Source organism: Eumetopias jubatus, unplaced genomic scaffold (assembly GCF_037043125.1).
Source record: "Eumetopias jubatus isolate StellerSeaLion01/CBP00866 unplaced genomic scaffold, mEumJub1_p1.0 scaffold_4, whole genome shotgun sequence".
Lineage (NCBI taxonomy): Eukaryota > Metazoa > Chordata > Mammalia > Carnivora > Otariidae > Eumetopias > Eumetopias jubatus.
Genome location: NW_028274810.1, coordinates 151,424,971 through 151,440,734, shown reverse-complemented (window position 1 = coordinate 151,440,734; position 15,764 = coordinate 151,424,971).

Genomic DNA, 15,764 nt, shown 5'->3' with positions numbered 1-15,764 from the left:
AGAAAGAACCCATGACATCACCAACATGAGAGATGAAGAAACAGGGTCTGGGAGGACATGAGTGGCAAAACAGAAAAAAAGTCACAACTCCCTTGAGTAAAGTTTTATTTTTCTTCCAAGCAGTTCTGGCCTTGATTTAAGATCGTCAAGATCTTCAAAACTTTCCCCAGGCATTTGGGGTTTCCAAAAGATAGATATTGCTCTCAGGCAGTTTTCTTTCATTTTAGGAGAAATACAGCATTTCTTATTCAAGGAAGCTTAAATCATTAAAAAAAAAATTAAACATATTCAATGCCCAAACTTGTTTAAGAATTTTAATCTGTCTTTTGTCCCATTCCTTAGAATTACTTTTCAAATGGTTTGGATTTAGCTAAACCTAAAATAGATTTTTGCCAAGAGTTCCCCCCCCCTTAATTTTTAAACCCATGTGTATTTTAAGGGAAATTTAATACATATGCTTCTAATTCATGTGCACTTAACTCATCAGAATGTTGTTTTGTAAGACCTGTTTGAAGTTTAAGAAGTCTTTCTGGAGCCTTCCTTTAATAAGTCTTTTCAAGCCTTTATTCTTAGAAGCAGGAAGTCACATTTTGCCAGGAATAAATGAATTTCAACCCCCAAAGGTTCACATTTGGTCCAAAACTGACGGCCAGGACACTTTGTGAGTCACTTGCAAAAATGAGTTCTCTTGCCTCCTAGCATAAAGTTGTTTGATTTTTTTAAGCCCCAGACTCAGAAAACCTAGAGGAACTTCTCTCCATCTCATTTGAACATATGAAAATTGTCAGTGATATTTGTGATCGAATATAACGTTCCAACAACTATTCTAAACACATCCTCAAATTCCTAAAGATCTGCTAACGGATTTTGCTAATAAGCTGATAAGATCGTTTCCTCAAAATAAAAACACAAAAAGTAGTAGATATCGAGCCAGAAATAAATGATAATTGAGGGGGGTTGGTGAAGTGAGATGCGGAGAGAGATCACTTACAGAGTAACAGATGACAACAGCTCAGGGATCTAAACACAGCATAACAAGGACTTTGATGAGTCTTTATCACAGGTCCGTGTGTCAGAGAATCTGACATAGATGAAACATGAGGATTAAAGGAGAACAAAGGGGCTCAAGACAAGATGCTGAACAAATTGCCATTAGTGAGTTATGAAGACAAGAAAGACAACAGAGAAATGTGTGTGTTTAAAAAAGTTACCACTCGGGCTAGGATAATATCCCATCAGATTTATTTGTCACTTCCTGCTGACGGCCACAGCTGTTCTTTCTGATTTTCTCAGCACAGGCCTCCCGGGTCTGGAGCCCACCCACACCCAGGGAGGAGGCCTACCCTGGAACTGGTTGGTCAAGGAGGGCCAGTGAGAACCACACAAGACAGGAAATTGGAGTTACCTTGGCTTCTTTACAATTCATCCCTGTCAAACAGAACTAGTAACCCTCATTACTGTAAACGGAATAATGAACACTCCACGTCTGATTCTGCTTTCTATTGAACAGAACATGTGTGCAAACCAGTGAGCAGCCGTGAGGAGACTATCTGCGCTCTGGCCTGGAAGAATAACCAGAGGCTGAGAAATATCGACTCATAAAAAGTTATGCGTATATGAAGAAGATTTTTACCTGACTTGGAGGAAGTTCTCACTCAATCTCTCGCTGAGGAAGCGGAGAGAGGGAGCCAGGGCCCCAAGGTGAAGGTGAAGCGGGGAGAGGGGGGTGCCCGAGCTCTGCAACAGACCGCTCTGTGACGTCTTGGAGGCAGGGCCCCGTGCAGCAATAAACATTCTCCTCTGGGTCTGCCCCCCACTCGTGAACCCAGACCCTCAATGGAAACCAAACTGTTACTTTATAAACTGTGTTTGTTCCTCCTTGCTTTGCATTTTTGCTTTTTGTTTTCCATGATCTCCCTCTGATTTTATCTCATCGTTTTCCTTGGGTTCTATTTTTTTTCCCCCCTTGTCTTCCCCTCCAGTCTCCGGATTACTTCGCATTTCCTTCATCCCGCTTGTATTTCTCACAAATCTGTTTCTCTGTGCCCTCATCACATTCCATCTGTTCTTTGTCCCCGGGTTCACCTCTTCCCCTGCCTTTGACTGGTCTGGCCTGCTTTTTCTCTGTGCCTAGGAGCACAAAGGCAGCTGCTCTTTTTTTTTTCCCCTTCTTTTTCTAACATCCCTTCCATCCCAAGCCTCTGCTCTGCACAGTAAATTGGCAATGGCAGTAGGGAAAAATCCACATTAACTCTTGCTTGACAACAGAGAAGAAGGAGAGAAATGTACACATCATCAGGAACTGGCTCCATGTAGAGGCAAAGACGGACCTGACAAAGCCAGTGGGTCTGTTGTGACATTAACCCTTCTGTTCTCAACCTGTTAAGGATGCTGCAGTTCTGCTGAGCCACGGAACCATCACATGGAGACAAGGCTTGACGCCGCAGGTCACCTGGCGCACCTTCCCATCCCGTGTAGGCATGAGGCCTGTCGCATCCAGTGATGACCTTATGATTTCAGAAGTTCCCCTCTTCTGTAATTAGAAAGCACTTATATTTAGAGCTTCCTCTTACTAAACTCAAAACAGCCTCACTGTGATTCCAGTTATTGGTCACGGGTCTCACCTCTCGAGTAGCAAAGCAGCAGAATCTTCATCATACAAACAGCTCTCTGACCATTGACGTTTCTACGTTTTCTCAGCACAGGTAATCCTGGCCTTCTTTATCACACTATCAGCTCTGTGAGGACAGGTACTGTGTGTCTCTAGTTCACCTCAATATCCCCAAACCTCGACAAGGTGCCCAGCATAGAGCAGGCACTAAATGAGCACTTGCTGAATAAACTAATTAACCCTTCTTAGAGAAGAGACCATAGAGCTGGGGGAGTTTAAGTAACATGCTCAAGTTTACCCAGCCGGAAAGTGAGGGAGATACATATCCATCTAATCCTCTCAGAATCCACAGGCCATCCATTTAGCCTCCACATTATTTCGCTAACAATATTCTTGGCATAAGTTGTAATGGCCACGCTCTGTGGATGCTAGGATCATGGGTGGACCAGAAGAGGCCTGGGGTTGGAAACGGTGGCCATGGGAAGCAAATGCCCCTCAAGCAGAGAGAGGCAGGGATACAGCCAGTCCCACACGGCACCCAACAAGAATAGGAAGGACCAGATCTACTTAAGGAGCAACAGGGCGGGATGCTCAGGGGCGAGACCCAACCAAGCATGCTGCATCACATGGGAAACTGTCCATACGCAAAGGAGAACACTTGCACCAGGGACCTCTCCTAAAGTCACTCACATCTGAAAGTCATTAGCATAGAAAATTGGACCAGAAACCAACTTGAGAAAGAGGAGAACGGTAAAACTTTACATAGAGGCAACAAACACCTCTAATAGTGAGCCTGAAGTTTGAATTAGTTGATTAATCCAGGCGAGTGAGTTAACCTGGAAGGAGAGTCTCCTGAGTTTATGAAGTTTAATATTCTCTCCCATTACCCTACTAAAGGGGATATGGCTTCCAAAGCAAGACATTTTCTTTCTCTTTGGGCACATTTGTGCATTGTTGAAATTTCATAATTCTTCTATTATTCAACTAGTTACCATAGCATATTATTACTCACCCAATATCTCTGTAATCCATAAGACATTGTTAAATTCCTTGCTGAATATACATATTTGTTGGAGTGAAAAAGTCATCTATGTTTTGTATACATGTCTATGGTATATATTTCTAAATATGGGAGTCTTTCATTCAAATGCTTGATCTCTTTTTTCTTTCCATTTTTTCTTGACTAGTTCTTTCTCACGACAGTCTTATAAACTATGTAATATTAACATCTGGATATTCATCCCCTGGTACATATCTGTCTTTAATGTTTTTTTTTAAAAGATTTTATTTATTTATTTGAGAGAGAGTGAGAAAGTAAGCAAGAGAGAGAGAGCGGGGAAGAGCCGAGGGACAAGGAGAAGCAGACTCTTCCTGAGCAGGGAGCCTGATGCAGGGCTCGATCTCAGGACTCTGGGATCATGACTTGAGCTGAAGGTGGATGCTTAACCAACTGAGCCACGCAGGATCCCCTATCTATCTTTATTTGAATGATGAAGTGTTTGCTGATCTTCATTTGCCTACTCTTGAATATCACAGATCATATTAATAATTTTTCAAAAGACATAAAACTATGCCCCTAGTTTGAGTTTCTCGGCCAACTTCTTCTAGCATTAAATTCAAATTCAAATACATGTCATGATTTTTGTCAACATAAAAATACTGCAGGTATTTGTTCCATATTTTTGGCTGTCCAGGAAAAGGGGATTTTGGCCAACTTGTATTTCTTTTCATCTTTATGTCAAATAAACTGGTAATGAGTCATGATTGCTGGCCATTCACTCTGGGGGAAATACAATACTCTTCCCCTTTCTCTCATTTCTCCCCCATCCTCATTACTCCACACCTCAAGAGAAAAAGACAAAATGGAATCTTCCATATTTCAAAGTGGGGTACTAATTCAGGAAATAGAGCTCTTAGTGCTCTTTGCCTTCATGCCTGTCCGTAGAACCTCACTGGATACCCAAATGTTCCAAAGATGAGTGGGAACAGCCATCTGCTTCCCAATATCCCAAATCTTCCTTTATATCAAAAGAGGTGTTGGGTGTGAGATTCTCTATCCCTATTGGGAGTCTCAATATATATATATTATATATAGTTTACCAAGTTCCAAAAGTACTTGAAGTTCTTTTTACTTACTACATAGATATATTAGGAGATATTTAACCAGAATGATGGAACCCTATTAAAAAACTAATTCATAACTTCTACATGTGCTAGCCACTATTCTTTTTTTAAATAATCTGTTTATTATTTTCATTGTTTAACAAACAGAAGTTCTGCACTTGATTATCATATCTTCAAGGATCATTATATATCTGCAGATTTCAAGGTTATACAAAGTCAAGGATAAAGTTGTTATTAACTCTCTGGAAGGGATTCAGACTTTACTTGTCGTGGGGACTTGAATTAGACGGGATGTTTCTGTGTTTTGTGATTATCTCAGGATGCAAAGTTGCTTTTGTTTTCCCCTCTGTGTATAAAATGTATATGTTTACTGATAATGGCAGCAAGACAGGGTGCCAGTTTTCTTCATGCATAATCTTTCGGTTCCTGGTAGTGGCCCTGTGTCTTTTGCTTACAGGATCCTTGTACATACCTCTCTTACTGCCCTGGATGTGCTCCCCCATCTTTTTTCCCCAGCCAACTCACGTTTCTCCTGCAGATTATAGATCAGTTATCACTACAGTAGAGAAGCCTTCTATGACCACCAATCTAGATCAGATTCCCACTAACCAATATTCTTGATCTCCCTTAATTATACAGCTTTGCAAATTTCCTCTTCTCCTTGTAATAAGTAGCAGCTACCTCATGGTAGTGACTAACTTTTGTTTAGCACTTTGCTGTTTACAAAGGATTGTCACGTATTTTTATCTCATGTGAACCTCAAAACCAACCCTTGTGATACATGGATGAATGCTAACACTTCCACTGAATAGAAGATAAAGCTGAACTTGAAAGCAAGGAGGAGACTTGCCTATGACCAAACCTTGAGCAGTGGCTGCCTAAGACTTGTCCAAGGAGCTTCTGGAGAAATTCCATTATATTTGCATGCTACTGTCTCTAACCTGTTGGAGAAAGAACATTATGTGTGATTTTTCTTTCTTCTCCAGTGTATATTTTCACCAGATTTTTAAAAGTTGTTTTATTATTTAATCTCTAGTGTGGTTTATGACATGAGATTTTTCATATTGTTAGGGTAACTGTCACAGTATTTGATATTCATATTATAGTATTTGAGTATTTGTCACAAAACAAATAAATACTCAGCCAGTTTTCAATTTTCATAACAGCCAGAGGCAGTGATAGCTGAGTTAGCAATAAGGAAGATAAGAAGTTTAGAGGGGAGAGCAAGGATCTAGAACAACTGCAAAGAATGGCAAGCAAAGGTTCTGACAAAAAATATTTTTTTCTTCCTCAAAACTTCCTCTATTCTGGTGAAATATTCTTTGATGTTTCAGTGCTCTGTTGGAGCCAGTCAGCACCAGCTCACAAAAGCCAGTTGTTAAATATTCAGAAGTTTTGTGAATTGGTGACTTAAAAATTGGCCATGATGAGACATTTATACCATAGATATCAGCAACACCACAAGCTAGTACTTTTTCATCTCAGAGAATGTTTATGAGCACACCACTAGGTGTTAACCACATTTATTACTAGAGATGATTTTTTTGTAAGTGACGTGGCAAGAACAATGAAAGAAAAACAATAAAGTAATAATAAATGTTCCTTATAGATTTTATATCTTAGAGGTTCTCATATACTATCTCATTTAATCTTCACAAAAAGCCTATGGAAGCAATAGGGAAGATATTATTTATTAACTTATTTTATAGATAACCTGAGGTGCCAGATATTGGTAATGGCAGTGTTGAGGCTAAAATCAAATATTTCTGTGGCTTTGTCTGATATCTTTCCCATGTTATATAGCCTTAACCCCTGCTCACTGGGAGTGCTTTACTAGGGTAACAATTTGTGCTTTTAAGAGAACAAGGCAGAAACACACAAGTTTTATGCAGACTTTGCCATACTTGAAAGTGGATGGGAATTCTGTTTTTGTTTTTCCACTGACAATCTGTGGAATCTGGAATGTTTTTCCTGAAAAAAGAAGCCACATGACCATGTGCTAATGTGAGTTTTTTTAGCCCTGGTTTGCCACAACCCTCTGTTTGTTTTCTCTTAAATGTTAATTTCTAATTTGAAAAACCTGCTCAGAGAATAAACACTGAACTCTTCAAGACTATTTTTAAATATCTTCTTGGTTGCTTGGTTAATTGGAGCATGTATATGCTGGATTGACAGTTCTAACGATTGAATCTATTTATTTATCCCTAGCTTAGAAATATTACCGAGATTGTCGGGGGGTGAAAGAGGAATGAGGGCAGCAAGATGGTGGGATAACAAGTCCCAGCCCTCGTTCTCCCACAGAAACACAGATTTAACAATGATATAAGTAACACAATACCTTTAAGAGAAGTCCAAAATCCACTTAAGAATTTGCAGTACATCAGATGATACAGATCCAAGATCACACTGAAATGGTAAGAAGAACAATTTCTTTACCCATGTCAGCCCCTCCCCTGAGCTGACACAATTCAGCAATTCAGTTCCAAGAGGAATTGTTACTTCTCTTGGGGGGGGGGGCGGGGAAAGGGGAGGGGTGGGTGTGGAGAGTGGACAGCTTCCCTGGGCTTTCAGTGTACTCTCTGAGGCACTGATTTCCGTCTCAACTCACACAGAGTGCAAAGAGCTGCCATTGTCGGGACAACAGTTAGGGAAATGGGCACCTCCATGCAGCCAGCCAGGCTCTGCAAGTCTTCTAGAAAGTGCAGAATTGAGGCCTCTCCTGCAGGATGATGGGAGAAGTGGAGCACGGTTTCAATGTCCCCAGTCTTTCAGTACCCTCTCCCAGGTGTTGGTACTATAGACTCAACATTTGTATTCCCCTTCCCCCCATTCGTATTTTGCAATCCTAAACCCCTATGTGATGGTATTAGGAACTTGGACCTTTGGGAGGTGACTAGATAATGAGGGCAGATCTGTCATGAATGGGATTCATACCTTTATAAAAGAGACCTCAAAGAGCTCCCTCAGCCTTTCCACAGTGTGAGGACACAGTGACAAGAAGGCCATCTATGAACCAGGAAGCAGGCTCTCACCAGACACCAAAACTGCAAACACTTTGACCTTGCAATTCCCAGCCTCTAGAACTGTGAGAAATAAATTTCTATTGTTTATAAGTCACCAGTCTATGGTATTTTGGTATAAGAGGTCAAACTTATTTTATGAAGCTAGCATTAGTCTGATACCAAAGCCAGATAAAGACACTACAAGAAAATAAAACTGCAGACCACTATCCCTGATGAATATACATGTAAAAGTCCTCAACATAGTATTACCAAACTGAATTCAGCCACATGTTAAAAGGATTATATACTACAACAAAGTGGGATTTATTCCTGGGATGAAAGAATGATTCAAGATATAAAAATCAGAGGGCACCTAGGTGGCTCAGTTGGTTAAGCACCTGCCTTCAGCTTGGTTCATGATCTCAGGGTCCTGGGATCCAGCCCATGTGGGGCTCCCTGTTCTACGGGGAGCCTGCTTATCCCTCTCCCTGCCACTCTCCCTGCTTGTGCTCTCTTTATGTCTAATAAATAAATAAAATCTTTAAATAAATAAATAAATATCAATTAATGTGATTCACCAGATTAACAGAAGGAGACTAAAAGTCACGTGATCATCTCAATAGATGCAGAAAAAGCATTTGAAAAATTCAACACCTTTTCACGATAAAAATTCTGAACAATCTAGGTATAGAAGAAGTTTACCTCAACAGAATAAAATCTATATATGAAAAACATCACAACTAACATTATAGTTAATGGTGAAAAACTGAAAACTTTCCTCTAAGATCAACAATAAGGTAAGGATGCTTACCCTCACCCCTTCAATTCAACTATAGTACTGGAGCTATATTAGTACATAAATACACTATAAATATATGCCAACTTTAGTACTGGAAGTCCTAGACAGAGCAACTAGGCAAGAAAATAAAAGGCCTACAAATTGAAAAGGAGGAGGTGAAATCCTCTATTTCCAGATGACAGACTCTTATCAGTAGAAATCCTAAAGATTTCACAAATTGTTAGAATTAATAAATTCAGTAAAGTTACAGGATACAAAATCATCATATAAAAATTAGTTGCATTTGTATATACTAACAGTAAACTATCCAAGAGGGAAATTAAGAAAACAACCTCATTTATAATAGCACCAAAAATCAAATACTAAGGAATCAAATACTAAGAATCAAATACCAAGGAATGAACTTAACCAAGGAGGTGAAAAACTTGTATGCTCAAAACTATAAATCACTGATGAAACAAATTGAAGAAGACACAAATAAATGGAAAGACATTCCATGTTCACAGATTGGAACACTTAATATTGATAAAAATTTCTATACTACCCCAAATTATCTACAGATTCAATGGTTGAATCCATTGAATGATTATTAAAATCCCAATGATATTTTTATAGAAAAAGATGCTAGAATTCATATGGAACCACAAAAGACCCCAACTAGCCAAAGCAATCACAAGAAAGAAGAACAAAGTTGGAGGTATCACACTTCCTAATTTCAAACTTTATTACAAATCTATAGTATTCAAAACAGTATGATATTGCTATAAAAACAGGCAAAGAGACAAATGGAACAGAGTAGAAAGCTCGGAAAGAAATCCAGGCCTATGTGGTCAACTGATCTTCTACAGGGATGCCAAGATTACACAATGAGGAAAGAATAGTCTCTTCTTTAATGGTGTTGAGAAAACTGAATATCCACATGCAAAAGAATGAAAGGAGACCCTTATCTCACACCATACACAAAAATCAATTCAAAATTAATTAAAGATTTAAAGGAAGACCTGTAACTGTAAAACACTTAAAGAAAACATAGGAGGTAAGCTCCTTGACATTGGTCTTGTCAATGACTTTTTGACTATGACACCAAAAGCACAAGCAACAAAAGCAAAAATAAACAAGGACTGATAAGAGATTAATATCCAAAATAGATAAGAAACTCATACAACTCAATAGGAAAAAATAACCAATTTTTAAAAAATAGGCAAAGTACTTGAATATATATTTTTTCAAAGAAGACATATAAATAGCTAAAAATTATATGAAAATATCAATGTCACTAACCATCAGGGAAAAGCAAATCAGAATTACAATGAGATATCATCTGACCCCTGTTAGGAAGACTATTACTAAAAACACAAAAGATAACAAATGTTGGCAAAGAAGTGGAGAGATTTGAACCCTTGCACATTGTTGGTGGGAATTTAAACTGATACAGCTACTATGGAAAACAGTACAGCAGTTCTTCAAAACATTAAAAATAGAACTAACATATGATTCAGCAATCCCACTTCTGGGTATATAGAAAAAGAAGTGAAATTGGGATTTTGAAGAGATAGATATAGAGACGGCTTAAATGTTCATTGACAGATGAATGGATAAAAATGTGGTAAATACATACAATGTAATATTAGTCAGTCTTAAAAAAGGAAATCCTGCCATATGTTACAACATACATGAACCTGGAGGACTTTATGTTACTTTGAGTGAAATAATGCAATCACAGAAGGACAAATACTGCACAATTCCATTTATATTACATATCTAAAATAGTTAATTTCATAGAAACAGGAAGTACAACAGGGGTTGCCAAGGGCTGGAGAGAGGGGGAAACAGAGTCGCTATTCAATAGGTATAAAGTTTCAGTTATGCAAGATGAATAATTCTAGAGATCTGCTGTACAACATTGTGCCTATAGTCAACAATATGGTGTCAACCATATTTTAAGTGTATTAAATACACTTAAAATTTTGTTAGGAGGGTAAATCTCAGGTTAAGTGTTCTTAACACAATTTTTAAAAATCACATTATAAAAAAAAAGACAGTTTATGGTACTGTGTTACTGAAGCCCCAACAAACCAATGCAGATATATAAACATAAACAACACTATCAACCAACTTCATCTAATTGACATCTATAAAACATTCCACCCAATAATAACAGAATACACATTTTTTTTTTTATTGCAAACAAAACACTTACTAGGATAGACCATATTTTGGGCCATAAAGCCAAGGACACAGGTCATACAAAGTCTGTTCTTTGACCACTATAAAATTAAAGTAGAAATCAATAACAGAAAGTTATTGTTTTCTTTTTCTCTTTTGATACATAAATTATGTGTCAGTATTTGCACGTATTGTGTAATGTGAAGCTTAGATTATTGTTTTATAGATCTGAAATTATTACAATTTTAGAAGAATTTGGCAGAGGCCAAAGAAAGGGTCTTCCATTTTAACCCAGACAGGTTGTGGGCAAAGACTTCATATTCCAACCAGAAGACTTGGGATTAAATCACACAAATATTTAAAGGCATGTACAGTTGAATATGTATTATTGCCTTGTTTATCACCACAAAAAATAAAAACAATGTAAATATCAACATTAATTATTTTAATAACAAGAGAAAAATGAAGATGAAAAGGAAAACACAATCGAAATAAATGTTGAATGTGGAGGAATTACTAGTGCTGTAGTTCAAGTCCAGCAGTGACTCATCTTGTGCTCCAGGAAATTCTGCATTAGCTAAAAACAACCACAGAAGGGGAAAGTTATCCCAAACCATCAATTTTCGGAGAAGGTATAAAGTTGATAAAACATTGAATAATCCCAGTAAGCCATAACAATAGTAAGAAAAACACTATCATTTTACATTGACACAGGAATCCCAACCTATAAGGTGACTTCTATAGCTTACCTCATCAAAGTTTTGATCTGTCTATAAAATAAACAAGATGTGGATTTGTTTTCAGAGGAAGAAATCAAGGCACAGACACATTACAAAAATATAAAAGTTGGAACTAGGAACCAGTTTTTTTGAGTGCCTATGCTACTGGATGACTCAGTTATGTGTGATTCATGATAAACATTTTCCTTGATCTGAGAACTAAAGTTTTTCATAAGAATGTAAGTGAATTTGTTAACATATTTTATCCTATTAGTAAAAATGTGTCAAAAGAAAAAAATTCTTCCAAATTACATCTGGAAAAGCATGATCTATGTTGCTTTATCATGGTCCTAAATTAAATGAGTTACAAAGCTCACAAAAAAAATCACAACAATGGTTTAGAACACAGGACAAATGGTGCATGAGTTTTCTCTCACATGCACCCATTCAAACTTCTCTTCCATTATTGGAATCCCTGGATCCCATTACAGTGCAACCAATGTAATGAATGCAAAAGTCAATAAATAAAACAAAATAATATAGAGTTGTAAGATTCTAAGTATTTTTATCTATATTGAAAAAATAATAAATGAAAGTATATTTCTTGGGGGGAGAAAAACGAAGAACCAGCACTGAAAAGAGTTTTTTCAGGTATGGCCAGGCTTTCTCATGGGATTGCTCACACGTGGTGCCATGGTGGTTACCTCATTGTCGGAAGGCAAAAAAAAAATAGTGTACTTCTTTAGGGACACCTTTAGCCTTTTTGGTTTAGTGTCCATAGGATGAAATGCACACAAATAGCTTTCATGGTGTTCCCTGTTAGGTTTTGTGGCACCTGTTGAACAAAGGAGGTGCTGGTGCCCTAGTGAAAATATGACTTGTGCTTTATGAAAATGTGAATAAACTTGCACTGATCAAATTCCCCCACAGTTTTCCTACCACATTTTCTTCCACTGCTGTGTTTTCCCACCAAAATAGGACAAGCGTAATGCAACTGATTGAACCATATAAATATGGGTATCTTATATGAATGTTTGTTTTCATACCCAAGTAATAGGATATTTCAATCACAATGGATAAGAATTCACAATGTATCCTTTCTCAGATAGGTTGGTTATATAGTCCTATTTATTTTAATACACAATGACCTTTTTCTGAGAAAACACAGTAACCTATTAGCCATTTGACTCTATTTATCGAAAAGAACCAGTTGTGTGTTCACTGGTAATTGGTGTCTACATTTCCACATGAAGGTGAATTTAAATGTAAAGTTATGTCACTAGATACCTAATACATTACATTAGACTGTGCAAGTTCTTTTTTTTTCTTCAGTTCCTTCAATTGGCAACAATTAATTTATAGTGTGTATGTGTTTTTAGCATCTGTGAGGTTCTCCGGTGGGTTACTCCATTGAGAGTAAGGCTTTACAAGCTGAAATGTGAATGAAGTAAAGCAGTTGTTAAGAAGAGATGGAAAACATTATGTCCTTAATTAGTTCCCACACCTGCATTTATGAATTCCATTTTTGGAGGGAGAGGGAGATGTGGAGGCAATTAAAGATGTTGCTGTATGGACCCTATTGGCGATGAGTCATTACAGAGTAGTTCACAGGGGCATTACAGCACTGAGGAAATCCAAATGCCGAGAGAGAGAGAGAGAGAGAGAGAGAGAGAGAGAGAGAGAAGCACCAAGTACTTAATTACTGGTTGTGAAATTAGAGTTAAAATAAAATCATGACAGTAAGTTAATAAAATCCACATTAATATTGCTGCTGATGGACACACACCTATGTTTGAAAAGTTATTTATATAAAGAAATGAGCACAATTTCAGGGTTTTTTTTTTTAATAGTCATTTTGGTTTCTGCTAAGTGCATTATGAAATGGTATGAGGATTATTAGAGGTTAGGTTTCACAAGTGAGCTTGCTTAATTAGCCTTTACATTTACCAACACTTCCCTTAGTTTGGGCAGCAGGTATTTATGCACCATGCATTTGCTGAGGACCTACTGTGTGCTATGGCCAGTCTGGTGCTGGCTGTTTGACACTGTATCCAGGCAGATAAATTCCTCTTACAGGCACTTGCTCTACTGTTCAAGTTACTGGGAAACCAATCTGCCTCTGACTCCTGGCTCCTCCTACATGCTCCCAGAGCAGAGGCCAGCTTGCTGTGTAACACTGTCTGTGTAAGGGCTGTTTAACACTAGGCCTGCTAAGTCCCTAGGGCTCCAGTCCATACGACAATGAATGAGTTTCAGGCAAAATAGAAAGAATGTTGTGATTCTTGTGAAAGAAAGAGTTGTTTTCTTAGTACTCAATAAAAACTTTTGTGGTCGTGCTTACCAAAACAAGACATGGATGGCAACAGAAGAAAAGGCCACCAACAGCATTTTCCCCTGCCCTTCATACACAGACCAAAGACCCTCATGAATGTGGATATTCTGGACATGGAGCCATTGTATAAAAAAATACATGGTATATAAAGGTTCTACTTGCCATATTTTAAATCCTATAGTATCATATAAGACATTTAAATTTTTTCTTTCATTATGAAAAATGAGTGATAGGAGATACCCTAAGACAGATGGTTAGGTCCCATTTTTGATATCATTAAAGGAAAATTGCATGTATTTTGCTTAGTGCAATATGAGAAATCATTTAGTGAAAAGCACATTTACTAAATAAACATTTTCTGTGGAAGTGTTTCGGCATAAATATTTTCAGTGTAATTGAATTTTTCTGCTATTTATGGTACTCATATTTTTAAAAACCAACTAGTTCACCTTGGTATCTAGGGGGCTTTCATTATTGTTATAATTGCTGAAATATGTAGAATAACAGTTTTACTGGTACCAACTATGGGCCACAAATTTCTTCTCATGCTTGACTCTTGCCAGCATCTTAAGAAATCGTGCTTCATGTTTCTTTTCAGTGACCATCACTCCCAAATTTGCATGAACCAGTATATTCACTTATTTCTGAAACTTGTTACCTCTTAACTAAAATGCACGGCTTCTTTGGTTTTATGTTTAAGGAAAGTTTAGAGGCTTTCCAATCATTTATAACATTTTAGATCATTGTAAATTGGAAAATTCATTTCAAACTTATTAGTGGAGAATTTCTCTTGGATTTTCTGGTACTACTGGACTCTGTATTGGCTCAACTGGCATCTCTGTCTTCCCCAGTGCAGAAGATATCAGCCTCACACAGTCTGTGTTTTTATTTTTTTTCTAGAACTTACTTCATAGGATTGTAATAAGGATTAAGTAAAATGATCCATATCTAATGCTTAGCAAAGTGGCTGACACATTGTAAACTCTCAATAAATGCTAGTTTAACACACACACACACATACACAAAGAGAGAGAATATGGTAATGCTGTTTAGCTTCAGATAGACAAGGCCTTCCCAAAGGGATTTTAAGAGGCTGTGAATTGTTTACTAGGCAAAGCACACTGACATTAGGTCTTTACTTTTCAGTTCTTCCTGACTCATCAATCAAATATTTGTTGACTCCCTACAGTGTGTACAGAACTCTTCTGGCTGCTTAGAAAGATGCAAAGTGGTATAAAATAGTTCATTTCTTTCAAGAAGTTACAACCTAGCCACAGGGCTACCACTTCACTCAAGGAAAAGTAATTATCTTTAAACCAAATTGCTTTCTTTCTCTGAAGTTCTCAATTATAATAATGGAACTATGTTCAGTCGTCACCAAGGAATTTAATCAAAGCTCCCAAATCCTGAAAACTTTCATTCATTAAATCTGATTTCAAAAACCATAAAGTATTTTCCCCTACTAAACAGCACTCAACTTCTAGAACTCCTTAGTTCCTGATCATGGAGAAAATGGTGAGCTGAAACATGGCAAACAAATCTTGAATTAATTGTTGCCAGAATCACTACTCAGTTCTGTGATCATGAGTAACATATTTCACTTTTCTGAACCTCAGTTCTTATTTTTAAAACCAGGAAGCCAAAAAACATCACAGAGCTTTCTGGCAGCTATAACAGACTGCAGCAGCTTTGCTGCCCAGGATGGAATGGTGCTCTTAGAAATTTATCTCCACTGTGTTAATGTGGTCCCAGTGCTCTTGATTCCTTGATAATACATGCTTTAAAAGTATCCTGAGAAGGATAATCACAATCATAATTTCACTTGGAAATTTCTTGGCTAAGTTGCAAAAATCATGAGTTATTTTTAAAACTGAAGCAGATAGTGGGTAGAATGATTCAATAGACTCACACATTTCCTGTCTTCATCCTTAGAGACTTTCCATGTTTGGGGAAATTGAAAAAATAATTATAAATATATGCTAAATATGCTTAAGTGAAAACATGAGTGCAT